We start from the raw sequence: 8,140 nt of genomic DNA, 5'->3' as shown, positions 1-8,140 counted from the left end.
ACAATCTTTACACAATGCACAAAAACATCACCCCAACCAGCTAGCAACTATTTGGTTCATCTTGGACAGCTGCTAACAGAGAACCTAAGGCCAGGAGCTAAGAAAGTATCTCAAAGAGAGATAAGGATGGACAACATAGATACATGAGCATCACACTTAATTGGGCAAAAAGTGTATGAACAGTGTGATCATCTCATTAGTTGGTCCTGAACAACTTTGTACATAATATGTGGACATCACTCTTCAATCACACATACCCTTCATGCCTTGGCCATGATACCCCTAGAAAATTTACCCTTCTCAATAGAAATGCTCTAAGTTATTGTCCATTTTCTACAAATAGTCTTAATAAGTCTTATTTGTTTAAAGCCTTTAGATAAACTATTCACCTGTTTTATTTCTCCTGGGATTCTTACCACTCTCAAGAATTTCACAGTATCCCAATTTTCTTTATGAAATCTATTTTGACTTTGCTCACACCTCCTTATATACTCCTAAGTCCCTATACATCATAAGAAAAGAACTTAACAGGCATGATTCAGGCATGCTTTTGAATAATAGTTATCATTTATAGGTTATTCCTTAAACCAAGACCATCAGGGCCAGGAGAGGACTCTTTATACTCAAAAGTCCATATTGGGATTATTTCTTTGGCCTGCCATTGATGTCCATGCTGGGGTGAATAGTAAGGAGTTCTTTCAAATCTCTCCAGAGAAACTTTAAGCAGCATTTATGGATAACAATAAAGGATTGTACATTTTATAAAGGTAAAAAAATAATTCTGAGAATTTTTCCATACCTGAAATTATTAATGTTTGGACACACAAACACACACAGAAACACACACACACACACACACACACACACAGAGAGAGAGAGAGAGAGAGAGAGAGAGAGAGAGAGAGAGAGAGAGAGAGATCCTTTTAAATTATTCTGTGTTTATTCCATTAAAAATCATACCATCCTATTATTTATAAAATTTTATGAAATGGTTACTATTTTTAATAAGTACTCAAAAGCAGGATTTTTCTTTCTTTAATTTTCAAAATTCATATAGCATATTAAAATGAGAAATGTTGTTATAAAGTGTACTAATCTAGAACCATAAAGCTAGCATGTGACTGTGGAAATTGTCTTATGAGAGTATGTTTTCTCTCAAGCAGACAGGTTGGAGGATGTTTTGTTGAGAACAGATCTGTGGGATTTTTCTGGAGAAAGGCCATGTGTGTCAGAGCAGATGATTGAGAAAGCACATGACATTTGCAAAGGTTATAAATATAATCCATCAGACAGCTGATGATGCTGTGTGGTATTGGTTCTCCTTGCCACTCTTTGCTAATCACTATTAGTCATGACTTTGTAGAGAGAAATTCTTCAAAGTACTTCTGCTGTCACTTCTGTTGTCTTTTTGCCACTTCCACATAGTTGGGCCGATTGGCAGAGCCTTGAAGGTTCTTCTGGATCAAACTGCCACTGCTGATTTAGGAGTGGTGTTTACCAATGAATCAAGCTACCACTGCTGATTGGTGTGATCTGGAAAACTGCTATCCTGACAAAAAGGATTGGAATCACCCCCAAGTGTTTGTAACCAGGACCAAATCCTCTTTTGCCCTATTAACCTTTCCTTTCTACTACCTCTGTTGAATGCTGGACTAGAAGGGAGGTTAAAGTTTTAAGTAAACGTATTAAAGTAGGTTTTGAGAAATGTAAGCCTAGACACAGTCCACATAGAAGGGGACTCAATGATGTCAATACCAAAGCAAGGGTATCAGTGGATCATTCACCAAGATCATGAAGTTTGAAGAGGGCTGTTGTATCCTTGGGGTCGAGTATCAAAGACTGAAAAATTATAGAAAATCAGGTGCTAACAGCTAATGTGGGATCTTGACATTTTACTTGTTTGGAAATAGGTTTAATAATATATTAATGGTTCTGTATTTATTAGTATTTGGACATGATGAAATTCTTCTATATGATACTTATCTGGATTTTCATTGTTCCTACTTTTAAGTTTTTCTGTGAGGTACTTTCTGTAAGAGCAGTGACCTGATTAACTGTATCTTCACAATTAGCCCCTCAAGGGTGAGCCTGTAATATCACTTATGTTTCTTATCTTCTTTGCTGTGTTTTCATACCATCTGAGAGAAACAGGCAGATGAACATCTTCGAGGATATGCCAGCTTGTTCATAAGAAATGATAGTTGTAAGAGATAATGTGTTGCCTAGAGCTGCTGTTACGATTCAGTGAGAAGACTCATATCATCCACTTGCAGAAGTCCCATCCTACTTAAGAGAACTTATCCCCTGATACTAATAAATTACAATTCTGTCTTAATAAATGTAATTAAATTAAATGTAGAGTTTCAATCATGATTTTTAATTACTTTATTTTACATGCATAATAACACTTAAATTTAGAAAATGTCAATAAACATTGGCTGCTATAACACAGCTAGGAAACTGAATTCTACTTGGTTATAGTTATATGTGAATCCTACAGTTATGTTTTGACAATAATAATGTTATCTTTATATTCTCCTAATCAGTTGTTTACTATTATACCAAAATGACCTTAACATGCACTTAAATAGTTTTAATTACTTTGATAACAATCATATACAAAGACATGCTAAGAATAAGATACTTCAGAACTATAGCACAACTTCATTCTCTTTTATAATGAATTTGGACTTCATTTTAGGACTTTGAGAAAAATTTAGAATTGTGCATTTATATCTTTTTGCTCAGGTATAAAAAAAGCAATAAAATATTGTCCTATTGTTAATTATTTCTTTTAATTTTGAGATGCTAGCATAGTCTCTCTCCTCCAAATTGTCACCTACACCTTTTCTTGAGCTCTTTCAAATTCATGGCCTCATTTTCATTCATTGTTGTTGCATTCTCACACACACACACACACACACACACACACACACACACACACATAATACATTTATATGAATTTCTCAGTTTGTTTAATGTTACATGTATGTATATTTACAGGAATAATTATTTGGTATTGAATACCTGAATGATGTGTTTTTCCCTGGGGAAGACTATTTTTTTCTACTCTCAGTATTCCTTATTTGCCTGAAGTGTTTTGCTTAGTGTTGAGGTCATGTGGCCTTTCCCTAATGTATTTTGTTGATTCATGTTGACTTTTGTTCAGCTCATGTTTAGACAATTGGGTTAGTTACCGTTAAATGTATTTTGTACTGAGTAGCTTCTTTTTGTTCCTATCTTCTTTTCTTATTTATATTACTTAGAGACTGGGTCAGCATAAACTACATTAAATAAATTAAATGGAGACAATATGTAATACATGGTCACAAGAAAATATGAATTGATTTTTTTCTGATGGTCAATGAAGAATAAGGTTTTATTAAATGTATTATAATTACTTATATTATAAATAATACATTGGAGCATATTCTTGTAACATTTTCTTTTATCCCAGTGTATACAACTTTGCTGGACTTTTGTTTTTCTTTTTTTTTTTTTTTATTGTTTAATCTTCTTTTACAATCCATACTTTATCCCCATCGTGGTCCACCTTCTGACTATTTCACATCACACTGCCTTCCCTGTCTCCAAGATGATGACCTCTCCCACCCTCCACCTCCCATCCTCCCCCCCTCACTCCTCATCCCCCACCCTACCAGACCTTTTCACTCCTTGAGGCCTCAAGTCTCTTGAGGGTTAGGTGCATTTTCTCTGAGGCCACACCTAGCAGTCCTCTGCTAAATATATGTTGGGGGCCTCATATCAGCTGGTATATGCTGCCTGGTTGGTGGCTCAGTATCTGAGAGATTGGGGGGGGGGTCTCAGGTTAGTTGAGACTGTTGGTTTTCTTATAGGGTCACCCTCCTCCTCAGCTTCTTCCAGCTTTTGCCTACTTCAACCACAGGAGTCACAAGCTTATATCCATTGGTTGGGTACAAATATCTGTATCTGACCCTTTCAGATGTTTGTTGGGTCTTTTGAAGGGCATTGAAATATTTATTATTCTGAAACAAGTCATTTTGCTTCTGTTAAACTGCTTCCTTATTCTACTTCTTCCAGCAACTGCTAACCAGGTTGTGAGTTCCTTTGCTTTTAAAATCTTCCAGCAGAGAGAAATCAGGGCTTCTCTGTCAGAACTGTCTATCTCCAAACAATTACAGGATGGCTTAATAAAGACTCTAAAATTAAAACTACGGTTTTGCTGAGTAGTTCTTGTATTCTTTGTCCAATGACATTTTGAGGCCATAGTGAGATAGTTCAAGGGACCCTATCTAGGTGAACCTTTGGGCTTCTGAATGGGCCATGGTCTGCTGTTGACATTGGTGCCTTTCTGGTGGGTACTCAACCTAAAACATTCAAGGGCTCTGGGTGTCAAAAAGGCTCTCAGTGTTGTAGTTTTCCTAGGACCTCTGTTGCTACCACATAAATTCTCTTTGTGAGTCATAAGGTCCTGACCTCTGGAGGTGAATTTAAATGTGGTTCTAGCTGAGGTACCTTTCTGGGACCTAAGGAGATACTGAAAGCATTCACTATATTCATATTTGGTGTATCTGATATGGCATAGAACTTTCTGTTCAGTATCTGTAAGCTGTGGTAGCCACCAGTTTGGTTTTGTGTGTTTATTATTGATTATCTTTTTTGTCAGTCTGTGCTGTAATTGAAATTGTAAGATGGATTCAAGAAAATGAAACTATGGTAAATTCTGCTACAAAACAATTTACCTTACTAGAATAATTCCCAATAAATTCTGGCCACCTACCTTATTACAGTGGGGGGACAAATGGAATAGATTTGAAATCTTTCAAGTTGACAATGGCTTTCCCCTCCAGTTGACACAACTGGAATTCTAACACCAGCAAAGTTATGGGAGCTTTTGAATCTACCACTGGACTTTTTGTCCTCGACCCTGAAAAGCAGTTCAGAAGCCCACAAATTTGTCAAATGTAAGAGAGCTCATGCAGCACCTTGCTGTGTTCCTGGAATGCCTATTGCAGGCAGACCATACTTATATACCCAGAGTTCCAGAGGCTCCAGATAATACATGGGAAGTTAACATTGTATTTATGATCCAGTTTGCCCCAGATATTAGCAAAAAGAATAAGAGATTAGAAGATTGTGGATATATGAATAGATCATAGTTACTGGAAGTAGTTTCCTAGGTAATTAACACTTTAGACTCTATGGGTAGCAAAAAGGATAAAAAGGTTGACTAGTTGTTGCCCTATGAGAGAGCCCTATGAGAGATATACCATTCTTATGTGGAAAGTGTGAAGGAGCCAGTAGATCAGGAGCCCACCACTAAAGAAAATGTATCTGTACTCTTTAAGAAAAGAAAAGACATTGGAAAAATAAAATGTTTTCAAACAGAAAGGAAAAAAGTAGGGAGTGAACCAATTGTCACTTTAGCGAAGAAAAGGCCAGCAAGCTGACTGAGCAAGAGACTGCATGCCATCCAGGCAGTGAAAGAATAAAACTTTCTCTTTGCCCCGGACTGTGGGACACTTTATTCCATGATCCTTGAGGGGGGATCACAAACCTAGAGAGAAATGGGAATAAAGAAAGAGATGAAGACCATGCATGTTTGTCATAGTCTCTTTTACTAAGGGGAGATGCTCAAGTTAAATACAATTTGGAGAGGGGTGATCAAAGGTATACAGTGAGAGAAATAATTGGGAAGAGTTATTTGCAAGTCNAATACATTTAGTGATTCATCTAGGGTCCTTGGCGCCACTGCCCTGGGACATAGGGCGACTTATCTAAGAATCCTATCTGGGGGTCTGGATCCTCCTGACAGTTCAAGGTGACAGCTCTGGGCAGCTCTGGAATGTGAGAAGACTCCCTCCCTCAGTCCTTGATGTCTGTTTAGGTCTTGCTGGTTTCCAGGAGTGGCCTTGCAGGGGGGGGGAGGGCTCTTGACAAAGAACTATGTGGCTCTTAGCTGTATAATGTGAAAACACCTGGGCTGTGGGATGCCCTGGGTGTAAGATGCCTGGGCTGCGGCATATATATGGAGTATGGAGATTGGGGTTTATATGATTTTCTTATAACCCACTTTTTATTTACTTAGTGTGTGTGTGTGTGTGTGTGTGTGTGTGTGTGTGTGTGTGTGTGTGATGACAGAGATTTGTGCAACAGTGTAGAACCTGTAGATGCCAGAAGAGTGTTACTTTGCCCATGCTGGAGTGTCAAGTGAGTTTTAGATCCCTAGCATTGGTACTCAGAAAGAAACAAACTTGGGTTCTCTAAAGTGTCAGCACATGCTTCTTACTGCTGAGCAATATCTCCACCCCTATTGAGAATTTTATACCTGAATATGAGGATATACTACAGTATCTATGATAGCTTTTTTTTGTTGTTTTTGTTTTGTTTTTATAGGGAATAGGATTGTTATGTGATCCCTTGTTCTGTTCATTGAAGCAGCTGACTTATTTAATTATGTAAGGCAGCTGTTGTACAAGGGCAGCAGCTGTTTTGCATCATGTCTATTTACATTGCCATAATGCAATTTGAGGGCCATTATGACTCCATCTTTGATGCCAACCCTATATTTCCTCTGAAAGTTTTGCATGTAATGAAATTTTATGTTCATTGGAGCTTGAAGTGACAAAGTAAACTGAGATCAAATCATGATACAGTTCCCTAAATTCATGATTTCTGAGATATGAGCAAAAGTATATAATTTTTCCTCTATTTAACATAGTAAGAGCATCTGTAAAGTGTGGGTATTATACAACATTGAACATAATATTGTACATAAGGCTTTATATTAAAACAGAGTTTATATGTTTCTCCTGGCATCCTGGCTCTCCTTTCCATTTTCACATTTGGCAGGCTATTTTTCCAGTTTTTCCCTAGTTTTCAAATTTAGAAATAACAGTAGAATGGTTTCCAGGGAAGATACAGATGAGCTAGGTGGTTATTTTATGATTCAAGATAGTTGTTCCCTAGTTCTATTTATTTAGTTAATGAGAGAAAGGACCTTTCAGAAAAATGGGCATGAAAATCTCCATCCTTACTCCAGGGTATAGTGCTTTCTGGCTCAAGAAGAAATAGAATTGTGAGATGTCCTATTTATAGGTATAAGGCTATAAGAACAGCTAGACTTTGGCCAGGAGCCATGGAAGAACCAAGCTCCTCAGGGCAGTGAATTAGGAGCTAGAAGAACTAGACAGCAAGCAGCTGAGTGATCTAATTGCAAAACCACTCATCCTTCAGTTGAGGCTGGGCATGACTGGAATGTTCTTTTTTCGTGGTTTTAGAGCTTTATTGAAGAAAGACAAAGAGAAAAAGAGAATGCAGAGAAGGAGAAGCCAGCCACGCCTACCTGGAGAGAAGAGAGAAGGGAGGGCAAGGAGAGTAAATGGTTACAGTAGAAGAAGAAGAGCTCAAGAGCCATGACTGGAACTTAGCATATCCTTTTTCTGAGTGTGTCCCTGATGCAAAAGCAAGGAGTTGTAACAAAGCATATTCTCTTGCTTACAGATTGGGAGAAATACTGTTATTTGGAGGTGGTATATGTTGAATAATTTCTTACACGCCAACATATTTTATTCAATATTTTATTTACTTATATTTCAAATATTATCCCCTTTGCTGATTCCCCTGCTCCAAAAATCCTCTATTCCATTACCCTCCTCCTGCTTCTATGAGGCTGTGCCCCACCCACCCCCACACTCCCACCTCCCTGTATTCCCCAACATTTAATATTTATAATTTAAGCATATTTTAAGTGTTTACTTCTGCAACTGTACTTGGTCTCTTCCCATTTTCTAATGACACTACTGTGTAAACCACACTGTAACTACTCTGGATTGTAGGGTCAGGGATTCCTGTCCTGCTACTACTCTGCAGCATCCCATATGCACAGGTAACCTTTGGAAGCCACCTCTATAGCCACATCTATTTCTGTAGATACCAGTGATCAAGACATACCTCTCTGAGAATAATACAAGCACAATAAATGGCACAGTTTAAACTATATTTTATGACACTTAGTTTTACCCAAAACAGTATGTATTACTCTACATTAGATATATGAATACTCAATTTCCATTACACATATTTAAATCCTTAATATTATAATATAATCTGTATATACATAACATTAATTTGTAAATATTTTGCTCTTTAATACAAT

This window comes from Mus pahari, chromosome 19, assembly GCF_900095145.1.
Source record: "Mus pahari chromosome 19, PAHARI_EIJ_v1.1, whole genome shotgun sequence".
Lineage (NCBI taxonomy): Eukaryota > Metazoa > Chordata > Mammalia > Rodentia > Muridae > Mus > Mus pahari.
This window is presented reverse-complemented; position numbering follows the sequence as displayed.